Genomic DNA, 16,330 nt, shown 5'->3' with positions numbered 1-16,330 from the left:
TAGGACAGAGGAGGGCGGGTTGGAGGGGGGGGGCTAGCAGAAGGGGGAGGAACGGGATGGGAGGAGGAGTGATGTGTTGCAGAAGCAGGAGAGGGTGTTGTTCTGCGGCTGTGATGCAGAGTACAGGGAGGTTTACTCTTCATGAAATTAGGATTGGCTGATCAGTCCTGTTTATCAGGGGCCTGTCCGGAAATCCCGAAGGATGAATTTACACTACAAGTTCTGTGTCAATGTGAAGCAGAAACTGCTTCATACCAATGTTAAACTTGTGTAAATCTGGAGTCTCTTAGAGACTGATTCGTGTTTCACTCTGGTATCAGGTTGGATCTGGACTCTGCACTTGGGGTGGATTTACACTATAGGGGTAATTCCGCACTCCCACCAGGGGAGCCACACTTGAAAGGACCATGGATCAGACCTAGGGCTATAACCCTGTAGCCCCGATTCTCCAAACCGTGCTCCCGTGAGCATAAGATCACAGATTTATTCCATATAATTCTACAGATGTGTAAATGGATCCAAAATGCAAATTAGACACTGAAAGTCATTGTTTTACTTTAGAAGTCCCTTTCTCTGTCTTCAGATGTGGAATTATTAAGTTGTTGTGGTTTTCAATGAATTTTCATCATCAGCAAAACAATCATCAGAATTCAAACCGTGATCCTGTTCCGTCCAATCTTAAACTTGGTTGAAGTTTAACGACTGTACTGTCCCTGAGTTGGATCCTACTGTACCTGACAGAAAGCAAGGATGCTGGAAATCTGAAACAAAAGCAGAAAATGCTGGATACACTCAGCAGGTCAGGCAGCAACTGTGGAGAGAAGAGATAAGTTAATGTTTCAGCTACTGTACCTGAGCTGGTATAACACGGTAGGGCCCTTGATCCTCAACCAACAGGTCACATTGGACATCAAAAGTGTTTTTTGTTTCTGCAACGTGACATCCCTCACCTTGATGAGTTCAAAAAAAATCACCAAATTAATAAATAAGATTCAGGCAGGCTATATCATTCGTATTCTGTCTCCACTCAACTCTACTTAATATGAAAACAATTAGATAATAGGCCATTGCCAGAATGTTATACATTCAGGAATTAACCCACTGATGAGATTCTTCTAATCAATCCAATTACAACACACATTCCTGCTATGTGCAAAATACAATCTAAGAGGTAGATAATAGTTGAACTATTAAAACAACGGAATGGAATGAAGGCATACAGCAAATATGAGAGGTGGCTTAATTGTTCCGAGCCCAAGAACATCTGCAATTATAAGAGTTTTTGGGCCATCATTTGCTGTTGCAGGGCATCTAAGAGCATCTGCCGTTAGTTAGACTTGCCTTTGCCCATTTAGGTTTTTAAATATTTTGCATGACAATTTGCTGAAAGTGTGAGCTGATAACGTCACAGTGAGGGAAACAGGGCATCTGAGACCTGAGTGAACAGGGCAAGCAACTATGTATCTCCTTAATCAATCAGATTGAAGGATTGTAAATTAACAGCGCAAGGACTGAGAAGGAAGTGTAAATTAGAGTGGGTGAATTCATTATCAAATCAGGTACAGAGATAGAAATAAAGAGAGGGGAAGAGACATTGGATTACCAACAAGCCAAGGGATCAACCCTGGTTCAATGGGGAGTGTAGAAGAGCATGCCAGGATCAGCACCAGGTGTACCTAAAAATGAGGTGCCAACCTGGTGAAGCTACAACACAGGACTACATGCATGCTAAACAGCGGAAGCAACATGCTGTGCACAGAGCTAAGCGATTCCACAACCAACGGATCAGATCAAAGCTCTGCAGTCCTGCCACATCCAGTTGTGAATGGTGGTGGACAATTACACAACTAACGGGAGGAGGAGGCTCTATGAACAGCCCAATCCTCAATGATGGCAGAGTCCAGCACGTGAGTGCAAAAGACAAGGCTGAAGCGTTTGCAATCATCTTCAGCCAGAAGTGCCGAGTGTATGATCCATCTCGGCCTCCTCCCGATATCCCCACCATCACAGAATCCAGTCTTCAGCCAATTCGATTCACTCCATGCAATATCAAGAAATGGCTAAGTGCACTGGATACAACAAAGGCTATGGGCCCCGACAACATCCCCACTGTAGTGCTGAACACTTGTGCTCCAGAATTAGCTGCGCCTCTAGCCAAGCTGTTCCAGTACAGCTACAACACTGGCATCTACCCGACAATGTGGAAAATTGCCCAGGTATGTCCTGTCCACAAAAGGCAGGTCAAATCCAATCTGGCCAATTACTGCCCCATCAGTCTACTCTCAATCATCAGCAAAGTGACGGACAGTTTTGTCGACAGTGCTATCAAGCGGCACTTACTCACCAATAACCTGCTCACCGATGCTCAGTTTGGGTTCCACCAGGACCACTCAGCTCCAGACCTCATGACAACCTTGGTCCAAACATGGACATAAGAGCTGAATTCCAGAGGTGAGGGGAGAGTGACTGCCCTTGACATCAAGGCAGCATTTGACCGAGTGTGGCACCAAGGAGCCCTAGTAAAATTGAAGTCAATGGGAATCAGGGGAAAACTCTCCAGTGGCTGGAGTCATACCTAGCACAAAGGAAGATGGTAGTGGTTGTTGGAGGCCAAGCATCTCAGCCCCAGGACATTGCTGCAGGAATTCCTCAGGGCAGTGTCCTAGGCCCAACCATCTTCAGCTGCTTCATCAGTGACCTTCCTTCCATCATAAGGTCAGAAATGGGGATGTTTGCTGACGATTGCACAGTGCTCAGTTCCATTCGCAACCCCTCAGATAATGAAGCAGTCCGTGCCCACATGCAGCAAGACCTGAACAACATCCAGGCTTGGGCTGATAAGTGGCAAGTAACATTTGTACCAGACAATTGCCAGGCAATGACCATCTCCAACGAGAGAGAGTCTAACCACCTCCCCTTGACATTCAACGGCATTACCATCACCGAATGCACCATCAACATCCTGGGGGTCACCATTGACCAGAAACTTAACTGGACCAGCCACATAAATACTGTGGCTACAAGAGCAGGTCAGAGGCTGGGTATTCTGTGGAGAGTGACTCACCTCCTGACTCCCCAAAGCCTTTCCACCATCTACAAGGCATAAGTCAGGAGTGTGATGGAATACTCTCCACTTGCCTGGATGAGTGCAGCTCCAACAACACTCAAGAAGCTCGACACCATCCAGGACAAAGCAGCCCGCTTGATTGGCACCCCATCCACCACCCTAAACATTCACTCCCTTCACCACCGGCGGACTGTGGCTGCAGTGTGTACCATCCACAGGATGCACTGCAGCAACTCGCCAAGGCTTCTTCAACAGCACCTCCCAAACCTGCGACCTCTACCAACTAGAAGGACAAAAGCAGCAGGCACATGGGAACAATACCACCTGCACGTTCCCCTCCAAGTCACACACCATCCCGACTTGGAAATATATCGCCTTCATCGTCACTGGGTCAAAATCCTGGAACTCCCTTCCTAACAGCACTGTGGGAGAACCGTCACCACACGGACTGCAGCGGTTCAAGAAGGCGGCTCACCACCACCTTCTCAAGGGCAATTAGGGATGGGCAATAAATGCCGGCCTCGCCAGTGACGCCCACATCCCGTGAACAAATTAAAAACAAATTAAGAGAGAGAGTATAGGAGTCACAGAAAGGAAAAGTAAAAATAAATTAAATTTAAAATTTGCCATTTTTAAAATCTCCAACAACAATTAAAACCTGAAGGAATGAGACCCTACACTTCTAATATTTAATTTTCAAAGCCAAAGAGGTTGATTGACAGTAATTAACACTTTTCACCTCGTTAAAAGGGTACTTAGACTGAAATGGACTAGACTTAACTTTCGTGGTGAGTTTAGTTCGTATCTACCGGGTAAATACAGGAACTTCACACCGTTCAATGTATTTCAATGGTGAGGCAGATGTTGAGCGAGATGTTGTTTTCGTGAAGCTAGCGGTGGAGCGGTGCATCTCTGACAGCAACTTCTGGATTTCTGCATCTGCTCCTGGCCTGAAGTTGCTGTACCATTTGCGCATAAATAACTGCGAGCGCCATTAACCTCACTGTTATTTTGACAGCAAAATCTGGCCCATTGAAAGCCTGGTTGTGATGGAACTATGTATCAGCATAACTGTAATCTTCACTGACCACAGAGTCATAGACTCCTCGATCAGAGATGTCCACGAGGTGGTCCAGGGGTCAAATGTAGCTCATGAAGTTCTTTGACCTTGCTGGGTCCCCTGTTCTTTGATCCAGCCCATGAGGCTCCACCTTTATCTCTACGCTTTTCTACAACACTGACTGGGGCACCTTCAAACTTATTAAAGTTCCCAGGTTAGAGGACAAGAGAAAGTGGTTCCCGGATTGGTGGATTTTGTCCAGTCAAGCACAGCTTTTACCAATCCTCCGGGCCGAGCAATTTGAAATAGTTGAAGCTGTCTCACCCACTCCCTTTGTTCCTTTCGTGGCCTCGTCAATCTCTGCCACTGCCCATGTCCACTTAGGAAACTCGTTTAAAGCAGGGGATTAACATCTTGCAGTTAATGGAATCTTTCTGAAGGTGTACTCTGACCTGGAAGGGGAGGAAGAAGCAGAGCCAAGAGACAGAGGAGACGGGAGAGGAGACAAGAGAAGGAGAACCAGAGGAGGTTGGAGAGACAGATAGAGGGAGAGAGGGAGAGAGAGACGGTGTGACAGAGGAAGAAGGGAGAAGGAACCAGTAAAGGAGAGAGATGAGGGACAAAGAGGACCACAGGAGAGAAAGAAAGAGTGCGGAGGGTGGGAGGGAGAGACGGACAGACAGACAGAGCGATAGAGAGAGGGAAGGAAAGAGAGAGAGAGGAGGAACAGAGAAAAAAATTAGACAAAATCAGATTTTTTAAACTTCAACTGAAAGTATATTTTTGCCAAGCTTGTAAATTCCCCGGCTCTGCTGCACTCACTTGTAAATGAAGGTAAGTGTGTGCTTCCAGTTGACTCTGAAATGTCACTGATGATTTGAAAGCATGATTTCGGGGCACTGACGACCCTACACTATAATTTTTTTTAAATATGGCAGTTGAATAATGTGGAATCCTGATGCTTTCTGAAAAGAAAATTGGCTTCACGCTGACTGGCTCCAAATTTCTTTTCAATAAGTAAAATTACAATAGGTAACTTCTATATTCTGATACAACAAATGACAAACTGTGACACATTTGGAAAAATCAACCATGGTTAAAGGTGCTGCTCTGCTGAGTTTTATCCAATACATATTTTTGTAGCTGCCCAGATAAGTAATGTCAGTACTGAGTTAAAGAACACCTTTCATTTCTGGCAATCAAGAGCACCCCCTGCTGCACTGGTGTGATTTTTTTTCAATTTCCATACTAGACGTGCTTATGCTTTTATATAGGAACAGGAGTAGGCCATTCAGCCCGTCGAGCCTGTTCTGCCATTCAATTAGATCATGGCTGATCTGTACCTCAACTCCATTTACCTGCCTTTGATCCACATCCCTTGATACCCTTACCCAGCAAAAATCTGTCGATCTCAGTCATGAAAATTTCAATTGACCCCCCCCCCGCATCCACAGCTTTTTGGGGGAGTGAGTTCCAAATCTCCACTGCCATTTCTGTGAAAAAATGCTTCCTGATTTCACCCATGAACGGGCTGGCTCTAATTTCAAGATTGTGCCCTCTTGTTCTGGTGTGGAAAACCATATTAGGTGCCTGACCAAAATTGACTTTCTAATACACCTAAACCACAAAGCTGCAAAGCATGATGGATAAAGTTGACCATGTTAGCTGACCAGATGAATACAATAGAACGCTTATGTTCGGTTCCCAGCAAAGACGCACAGAAGAGCTATTGTCTGCTTATGAGATAAATGTCTGACTAACTGAAATGAATGACCATATAGCCTTGAGACTAGGACCAGTTTCTTCTGATAAGAAGCAGTGTTGCTAAGGCAAGGTAAATTGCCAGACCCTGTTGAGACAGACATGAGAGAATAGAGGGTGGGTCTCCCCCACCTGAGGAAAAGTTTCAAATCCTTTTATCATTTTAAACACCACAATTAGATCACCTCTCAACCTTCTAGACTCAAGGGAATATAAGCCAAGTATTTCCTCATAATTCAACCCTTTAAGCCCCGATATCATTCTGGTGAATTTGCACTGCACCCCCTTCAAAGCCACTGGGCTGGATTTTGCTGTGAAAGTAATGGTGAGCCTATCACCGTTATTTATGCACAAATCGGACTGCAACTTTCAGCGACTGCACGTGGGCAGTTAAACGTGGAAATCCGGAAGCTGCTGTCCAAGATGCGCTGCTCCATCCGTAAGCTGCGCATAAACGGTATCTCGCTGTCTGGCTCCCCATTCAAATGTACTGAACAGCGTGAAGTTCCTGTACTGACGTCGTAGATACGGACTAAACCCACCACAAAAAAGTTAGGGCTTGTCCATTCCAATCTAAGTACCCTTTTAACAGCGTGGTAAGTCTTAATGACTGCCAAACAAACCCCTCTGGCACTGAAAATTAACTTTTACAAATGTGGAGTCATTTCTTCAGCTTTTAATTATTGTTGGACATTTTTAAAAAATTTAAATAAAAAAATGTTTTCTTACTTTTTCTTTGTCGCTTTGATCTCTCTCTCTTAATCCAGTCTTTCTTTCCCTCTGTTCACTTTGCTTTCTGTACCTGATTGAATTCACTATTCGAACTTACACTTCCTGGTTCAGACTCTGCCCTGCTCATTAACGATTCTTCAATCTGATTGGATAAGGAGATACACAGTTGCTTGTCCTGTTCACACAGGTCCCAGATGCCCTGTAGAGGGCACCGCACCATTTGGATCTCAAACTTACAGTAACTTGCTGTGTAAATCCCCATAGAAAGTCTACAGGCAAGTGCAAGTCTAATGAATGGCTGGTGCTGTTTGTTCACCGCTCACAGCAAAATCTGGCCCAAAATATCCTTCCTGAGGTGCGATGCCTTGAACTGAACGCAGTACACCAGAAGGGGTCTAAACTTTGTATTCCAACCCTCTTGAGAGAGAGGCCAACATTCCATTAGTTTTTGTGCCTATGCACTAGCTTTTACTGATCTGTGTACATAGATATCCAGATCCCTTTGCTCTTCCACAGTTTCTAGTCTCTTGCCATATTCTAATTTATCTTTCTTGGATCCAAATTGGATGATCTCACACTTCCCCACATTGAACTCCATCTGCCATAGTTCTGTCTGCTCACAGTGTCCCTTTGTAACTTCCTGCATCCAACAACACAACCTACTGTGCCTCCTAACCTAGTGTCATCTGCAAACTTGGATATACAATTCTCTATTCCTCAATCCAAGTCATTGACATATAAGGTGAAACACTGAGGCCCCAGTACAGATCCCTGGGGAACATCACTCGTCACATCCCATCTATCAGGGTACATTCCCTTTATCCCTACTCTCTGTCTCCTACCTCCCAACCAATTACCAACCCAAGTCAAAAGGTTACTATTAGGAATGTAAATTTTGCAATATTATAGACAAAGGCTGCAGTCCTGTTCCTGTACACCAAGAATCAGTTCAGCACCCAGTCAAGTACTTGAATGTTTATTAAAGGTTAAAGGTTAAATGAACCAATATACTCGCGGCCAACATCGAGATTACGTAAAATGCAGTTACGGGAAGAACACATAACATCCAGTTGAGCTCAACAGTCTCCTTACAGCTTCTTCCTCCTTCCGATTTCTTCCCTTCATTGGCTGCGATTTCTCTCCATTTACTCTGTTTCTAGTTGAGCCAATCTTATTGACCTCTGCATCCATGACCCTTCCCCCAGTCTCAATCTCCATTCTGAAGTCTTGTTGTCTCAATACTGTGAGGAAATATTGGCGTTTAGAGTTAGCAAGGCATAAACTGAGAACGAAGTCTCCAGTTTGGAGTGATAAGGTGAATCTAAATGTAAGCATGTGCCAGCTGGCCTTAACGATTGGTGTAGTTAACCTTTATATGGACATTTGGGCCCCGATGTTTACGGGGAGTTGGAGAGGGTGCGGGGCAGCGCGGGAGTGCATCTAAAACACGGCAAGGCCGGGGACGCGGAAGTCCTGCCGCAATTTAACGGCAGGACCTCATTTTCGTGTTCTCCTTCCATTTCCTGCCCAGCAGCCGGACAGCTTGACAGGTTGGCCAGCGACCGGGCAGGAAAACCAGCGGCAGGAGGATACCGCAGCCAGGGACCGTCGCGGACGGTGGGGGTGGGAGGAGTGGCCGAGATCGGCAGAACGGAGGCCGAAGGCTTTCGCGAGGGGGCAGCGGGGAGCACATCTGCTGCTCCCGGCCTACAAGGAGTGCTGTAAAAAGCAGTGACATGCTAGAGCCGGCAGCTCCCACCCTCATTTCGCTGCCGGGTTTCCCGAGCCCTGGGAGTTTCCCAGCTGCACTGTGGGAGCCTGATTTAAATATGATAATGAAGTGTTCTGCCTCTCCAAGATGGGACACACGCACAACACGCAACGCGCCGCCGTAAAAATGGCGGCAGGCATGTACGCGGCGGGTTGGGGACGTTTTCCTCCATTTTTTATTTTTAACAAACCCCCCACACAACGACCCTCTCCCACCCATGGTGGGGGGTGGTTAATATTGACCCCATAATGTTAGTTGCTTTTGCAGTCTTTCAATTTTAGGTTTTTTAACGACAGAACTAATCTAAAAAATGGAATATAATATAAGAATATAAATAATTCTTTCGTGTAAAACGGATCCCCTTACTATTTTTCATTTTTAATCTCTAATATTACCTCCAATTAGAGTCAAAGAATCATACAGCAATCTGGAGACCAGAACTGTGCACGGTTCTCCAAAAAAATGGATTGGGGTAACAAATAGAAGGGGCGCGGTGATAAGAAGCCCTCATGGAGGGAAATCCAAAGCAGATCTCACACCTTGAAGCATCCTTGCACTGGCTCTGGTGCTGTTCGTCTCAAGAGGCTTCCCCACGAGCAGAGCAGCCATTTATTGTCGCTAAAATTCATCAAAACCCAGAGTTTAAAATACCAATTTGCTGAAAATTGCAGCCATTCGTTATTACTCTGCCACATAAAGAAGTTTGCAACCTGCTGTACACATTGAAAAATGAGCCCCATTCAGTCGGAACATTTTAATTGCTTTTTAACAGTTTTCCCTTAGCACTGCCATTTCATTCCAAAGAGTTTCGGTCTTATGGCCTGCTGTCAAACCGTATGTTCCCAACAGAATCTGTTCGCTGTAATCTGCGTCAAACCTAATTTTTATTAACAAAAATATTGATTTTAATTATTTAATGGTTTTAATTTGAAGTTGCAGGCAAACAGATGGAATGTAATTACTGTAATATAATTATTACATACGCATAGTGCTACATATAGAGTAACTCACCAGGCCTGTGAATGCAGAATGTCAACTGGGGTCATGTATTCCCGCTTCAGGCCTGACATTTTTAAGCTGCTGCAAACCGCGTTTGTTACCGGGGGACTTGGAAACACGAGAAGGTTAACAGCAGCCAGCTGGGGTATACAAATGGCCCTGGGCAATTTGCCCTAAATGGGGGCTCTAGGGGAGAGTAGGAGCAAGTCCCTTTCAGCAGGCCTTCCAACAAATCGCTTGTACAAACTGCAGGCCCAGATATTAAATGCTGTATATTTTAGATTGTTTCTACATGTCCTTATAGGGGTCAATTAAATCCTGCAAGAAAAAAAATAGTCCTGTGCCTCACGCACGAGAAAAAGCTGAAGTGATTATTTACAGAGACGTTAAGATACGGTGAATAAGGAAATGGTGGATGAATTGAACAGATATTTTGTATCCGTCTTCACTGTAAAAGATACCAATAACATGCCAGAAATAATTGTGAATCAAGAGGTGAAAGAGAGGGAGGAACTTAAAACATTCACAATCATCAGGGAAAGGATTCTTAAAAAAATATTAGAACTAAAAGCTGACAAGTCCCCAGGTCCTGACAGACTTCATCCTAGGGTCTTAAAAGAAGTGACTGCAGAGATAGTAGATACATTGGTATTAATTTTCCAAAATTCCCTAGATTTTGAAAGGGTCCCATCAGATTGGAAAATAGCAAATGTAACTCCTCTATTCAAGAAAGGAAGGAGACAGAAAGCAGGAAACTACAGGCCAGTTAGCTTAACATCTATCATGGGGAAAATGCTAGAATCTATTATTAAGGAGGTTATAGCAGGGCACTTAGAAAATCTCAATGCAATCAGGCAGAGTCAACACGGCTTTGTGAAGGGGAAATCGTGTTTGACTAATTTATTAGAGTTCTTTGAGGAAGTAACAAGCAACGTGGATAAAGGGGATCCTGTGGATGTGGTGTACTTAGATTTCCAGAAGGCTTTTGACAAGATGCCACATCAAAGGCTACTACACAAAATAAGAGCTCATGGTGTAGGGGGTAACATATTAGCATGGATAAAGGATTGGTTAGCTAACGAGAAACAGAGAATAGGCATAAATGGGTCATTTTCAGGTTGGCAAGATGTAATGAGTGGAGTGCTACAGGGATCAGTGCTTGGGCCTCAACTATTTACAATCTATATCAATGACTTGGATGAAGGGACCGAATGTATGGTTACTAAATTTGCTGATGACACAAAGGTAGGTAGGAAAGTAAGTTATGAAGAGGACATAAGGAGTCTGCAAAGGGATATAGACAGGTTAAGTGAGTGGGCAAAAATTTGGCAGATGGAGTATAATGTGGGAAAATGTGAACTTGTCCACTTTGGCAGGAGGAATAGAAAAGCAGTATATTATTTAAATGGGGAGAGATTGCAGAACTCTGAGGTACAGAGGGATCTGGGTGTCCTAGAACATGAATCACTAAAAGCTAGTATGCAGGTACAGCAAGTGATCAGGAAGGCAAATGAAATGGAATTCAGATCAGCCATGATCTTATGAATGGCAAAGCAGGTATGAGGGGCCGAATGGCCTACTCCTGCACTTAATTCATATGTTTCAATGTTCGTATGTTTCTCAGTGTCGCCTTTGATTCAGAAGTTTGTGGGTTCAAGTCCCACACCAGAGACTTGAGCATAAAATCTAGGTTGACTCTCCCAGTGCAGTAATGAGTGTTGCACTGTCGGAGGTGCCATCTTTCAGATGAGACATTCAACTGAGGTGAATAAGTCTGCCCTCTCAGGTGGATGTACAAAATCCCATGACACTATGTTGAAGAAGAGCTGAGGAGTTTTCCCGGGTGACTTGGCCAATATTTATCCCTCAATCAACACCTAATACAGATGATCTGGTCATTATCACATTGATGTTTGTGGGACCTTGCTGTGTGCAAATTGGCTGCCGTGTATCCTACATTACAACAGTGAATACACTTGAAGGGTAATTCATTGGTTCTGAAATGCCTTGGGACGTCCTGAGGATGTGAAAGGCACTATATAAATGCAATTTCTTTTTTGTTGGCTAGCAATCAGGTGGTTGAAACCTGGCTAAGCCCAATAACACTGAGGTCAATTGAAGTGTTCCTGCTGCCGCCTTGACTGAGATTCACAGAACAGATTTACAAGGATGATACCAGAACTGAGAAGATATACTTATCAGGAAAGGCTGAACAGGCTGGGCCCCTTTTCTCTAGAAAGAAGAAGGCCGAGGGGTGATGAAAGGGTAAACGCAGAGAAAATGTTTCCACTTGTGGGGGAGTCCAAAACTAAAGGTCATAAATATAAGATAATCACTAATAAATCCAATCGGGAATTCAGGAGAAACTTCTTTACCCAAAGAGGGAGGGAGGAGGCTCATGTGGAGCATAAACACCAGCATAGACCAGTTGGGCCGAATGGCCTGTTTCTGTGCTGTAGACTCGATGTGACTTAGCAGGAATCAAACTTGGATCTCTCTGCTCTTTTTGGACACTCCCTTTACATGTTAAGTAATTGAGGAGGCCTGTGCAATACATTCTAGCTGTTTGATTTCTCATATCTCATGCCTACATCAATGTGTTTGGCTTCCTTCATGTAGGAACATATCCATGGAAAAGAAATCACAGAACTATTGAAGCAAAGGCTGCAATAACATTAAGGGGGGAATTTCCTCGTGGCTTCTCCCATTGCACCAACGTAACTTTGGCAGAATCCCCTTCAGATTTACCAGAATGATACCGGGACTATGAGGACAGGTTGCATGGATGAGGCTTTTATTCCCTCGAGTATAGAAGATTAAGGGGCGATCTAATTGAGGTGTTTACCACAATTAAAGGATTTGATAGGGTGGATAGAGAGACACTATTTCCTCTGGTGGGGGAGTCCAGAATAAGGGGGCATAGCCTTAAAATTAGAGCTGGGCCGTTCAGGGGTGATGTCAGGAAGCACTTCTTCACACAAAGGGGAGTGGAAATCTTGAACTCTCTCCCCCAAAAAACTGTTGTGGCTGGGAGTCAATTGAAAATTTTAAAATTGAGATTGATAGATTTTTATTAGGTAAGGGTGAGAATCCCTACGTGGTCAGTTTTCGGTAAAATATTAAAATGCCTACGTGGCAAAGAAGCAGAATGCAAAATGGTTAGAAAGGGTTAATTAGTTAGTAACTGAGATTGGTACAGGTGGCCTGGCCTCCTGCTGGGCCATATGTTTGCGTAGTCAGCAGGTTTGCATGGTCTTATCAATGTAGAGTCTTTGATGTGATTCAAGGACTGGTCTGAATGTCTCCATGTTTATGGCAGATCAATATAGGTAACGAACTTAGCCAAAGTTGAAAGACATTCCAGGTTGGGAGATAAGGAACAGAAGGGACAGGGAAGAACATTCCAAGTTGGAAGGTGAGGAAGTATCCCCTTTGATGTCTAACAGCAACATGGTCAGCACATGGACGATTTATGATTGGCCGGAAATAATGTAACCTCGCATGGCAACCTATGCCCGGCTTATGATTGGTGTTGACCCTCATTAAGTATGTTCCAACCCTATTGCTTTGTATAAAAACGTGTGGATTTCTGTATGTTTTTGTTCTTGCTCTGCCAGCATAGAGGGACTCTATCAGGAGTCCAAATCAATGCTGCAGACTAAGAACCCTGCTATTAAAGTTGTGCTGAACTTTAAAATGTATTCGACTTCAGTTTTTACTGAACCAGACTGAGGGGAAAGAATCCGGATCGTCATTTGGTGGCAGCGGTGGGATCTTAATGGTCGTTCACCGAGAGTTCGCGGAGTAAGAGGCGGATTGTCTCAGACACGGAGGAAGGAAATGGCGCCCCGATGTAAGTAGTCTTAATTTACTATGTCGGTTTTCCTCCAATCCGTCAGTCTGACGACGAATCGTCCAATCGCTAACACTCGTGTGGCGTCCTTACAAGATTCAGGTCAGTCTGGCGAATACACAGATATAGCAGGAAGAGGTCAGTGGTCGAATATCACTGAGGGTAGTCAGGGTTTAAGTTCCTGGTGATTGGATATCAACAGGAACTATTGATAAAACTTAGATGCCGCCAAAAAGGCTCAGGAATTAATTTGGAAAAATAACAGAGGTACCACAGCCAAAGAACTAATTGCTTTATGGAGACAGTACTGTAAAAAAATATGGATAGAATTAAGTGACTGGACAAATGTTTAAAAGACAGAGACCCGAAAAAGAAAGGTTGTGTTGTTTAAGTGTACTGTCCCTTTAAAAAGCCTGTCTTGATCAGTGTTTTTTTTGTCGGTGTTGTGAGCCACACCCCCTTCTTACTGTGTCTTGCGTGTTTTCTTCCTTTGTGTAATGTATTTGTCTTGTCGTGTGTTTAATTCTGATACTGCCGAATTAAAATTGGAGTTATTGAGGTTAAGTGACCTATTAAATTCTGGTTCTTATAAAGTGTGGGCATGTTAAATTCCAGACATGGGATCTTCAAAAAAATTGGCATTTTGAATGTTTATTTTGTGATTGGCTGTGGTTTAAAAAGAGGTTAAAAATTAACAGGATAGATTAAAAAACTATCAGGATCATTGTGATAGGAAAAGTCGGAAAGCTGGAACAGCTCGGAGCGTTGATTATAATCACATCCACTAAAAGTATGTGAAAAAATAGTGTGCAAAAATATAGTATAAAGCAATCCACAAATGTGAGAAGTAAAAAAAATCAGTCAAACCTGTGTGAAGTGAAATTTTGAAGGTGGGAACTTAATCTCAAAAGGGAGAAGGATCAAGTCACTCCTACCACAAGAGTAAGTTAATATTAACCCCTTCCATCCCAAGAAGCCAGACTGTCATGCCAAGACCAGTTCAAACAGATAGAAATGACCCAGTCGGTTGAGAACTGTCTGAGGCTAACCATTACACAGGTGAACATGAGGTAACAATTGGTATAGGTTATATTAGTAAAATTGTCCCAATCACTCGGAAATGCCAAAGGCTACAATTGACTGAGATATAAGTTTTCACGCTACAGTGAAAAATTGATAAGAAAGGAATGTAAAACAAATCATATGAAAAGGAAGCATAGGTGAGACAATTGGAAGTCCATTACTTGAGCTATGTACTGACACAGGGTACTAAACACCTATCAGTTTTACCCTGCCACAGTATGATAAGGAAGTTTTGACAAGTTCTGGGGCTATTCAATTTTATTTGAAATTAATAGTAGAATACAAGATCTGACCAAAGAGGGGAGACCTTCCCTGACAAATTATATAACTCGCATTGAGAATGCTAAGAAAACTCAACAATTAGATCAACACCTCCTAACTCAAGTGTTAAAACAAAGAGCGACATGGAATGGAGGTGGACATCGTAAAAAGAGATAGGCAAATATGGAGACGTAAAGATCTGTGATAAGTGATATAGCAACTGCCTTTACCTCAGTTGTTAACACCATTGATTTGACAACATTAGATCAAAAGGTCAGAGATTTAGGGTCTCGCATTAAAGATATATTAAAAGATAAATGAAAATACAGATAAGGAATTGTCTGAGGATCAAATGCTGACCATATATTTGCAAAGGATAGCTACAGTGCTAGAAACACATGCCCAAACCATTAATAAATTAATAAAAGAGGAATATAACGTATCTTAGCAAGCGGCTGCTAATGATATCTGCTTAATGTGGTTACATCTTGAAAACACAGAGATTAGGACTTGGAGTTAGAAATTCCAGTCTGCAGCCCTGCGTACATCTGTATGTGGGAGAGACAGTGTTTATTTCAGACAGGCTGCGTGCTTCAGAGAGAGTGGAACTAGGCAATTTCTCTCTCCTGTTTTGTTTTCTAAATTTGTTTCGGGTATAGGGATTATTCCTTTGGATAAATAAATAATAAATGAAGATTTGACAAATTAATCACTTGGGCTCTCAAGAAGAGCCGCAATGGATTTTCTGTGTTTCTTTTAAAACAGGTGACCCTGGTTTTTTTTTTGGGACCACGTGAGTGTTGATGGTGCAGGATTACCAAGAGTAGTTACAAAGTTACGGTGCAACCTTTGCTGGAGAAATTTGGTGCAGGAAACGATCCAGTGGTGTTAAAGATTTAAGACTTTAGCTGCAGACATCAGCGGATACCAAATGTCACAGCGTGGTGATATCAACCTGATTCTCTTCTTTTGAAAACATTTTGATTTGTTTTGTTTAACCTATTTGTTGTCTTCCGAGACAGAATGCTCGAGGTGGGGAGATATGGGAATTTCTCTAAAGTCATTGAATTGGGCATGATAAAAAAATCAATCTGGCATAAATATACAATCTAGTGGAAGTCAGGAAAGTGTAGTTGAGAATAGTAAATTGATAGCTTTCTCGTGGAGATATTTGTGTCCTTGCCTATAATGAATAATGAGAAAACTACACTCAATATCCTGGCCACTACCCTGACATCGGGACCATGCAGGGGGAGATAAGCACTCGAGACACCCCTGATCTTTTTGATAAGATAACCTGAAAACCTAAGAATGGCTACAGTGGACATAAAAGATACAAATGTATGTTGCCATCATCTGAAATGGAGATCAGGATGAAGAACATGATTACAAAGGCCTATGGCCTGGTGAGCTATTGCAACCACTCTTTAAACAAACCAGTTGCTTTTACAGGACTGAATCCTACAGGACATATGATGTGTGCCATGGAAAATGTTCGGAAATACCATGAGGAAGAAGAGACTGGCCAGCAGAAAGTTAATATCCAAGAACACTAAGCTCATTCCTATGAGATGCTGCTAGTATGCGGAGATACATGAAGAAGATACATTGAAGAATGAGTCTCAGACAGGCTCAGTTACTTGACAACAGCACAACAGGAAAATGGTTAATGTGGTCCAGGCGAGTGAGAAATCCTTTTAAACAAGGCACTGACACATGGTCCATAGAGAAACCAACTAATTA

The 16,330-nt window shown here is 43.2% G+C and overlaps 1 long non-coding RNA gene across 1 annotated transcript; it reads right to left on the bottom strand.

Annotated features, from left to right (window-relative positions):
* Positions 1-512: 512 nt before the first annotated feature.
* On the bottom strand, positions 513-6,686 carry LOC137323409 (uncharacterized). Its single transcript, XR_010963369.1, has 3 exons — positions 6,618-6,686; positions 853-950; positions 513-761 (listed from the first exon to the last, which is right to left on the bottom strand). It is a non-coding gene; the product is annotated as an uncharacterized lncRNA (long non-coding RNA).
* Between the last annotated feature and the right edge of the window lie 9,644 nt (positions 6,687-16,330).

The sequence above is a fragment of the Heptranchias perlo genome, chromosome 7 (assembly GCF_035084215.1).
Source record: "Heptranchias perlo isolate sHepPer1 chromosome 7, sHepPer1.hap1, whole genome shotgun sequence".
NCBI classification, from domain to species: domain Eukaryota; kingdom Metazoa; phylum Chordata; class Chondrichthyes; order Hexanchiformes; family Hexanchidae; genus Heptranchias; species Heptranchias perlo.
This window is presented reverse-complemented; position numbering and strand designations above follow the sequence as displayed.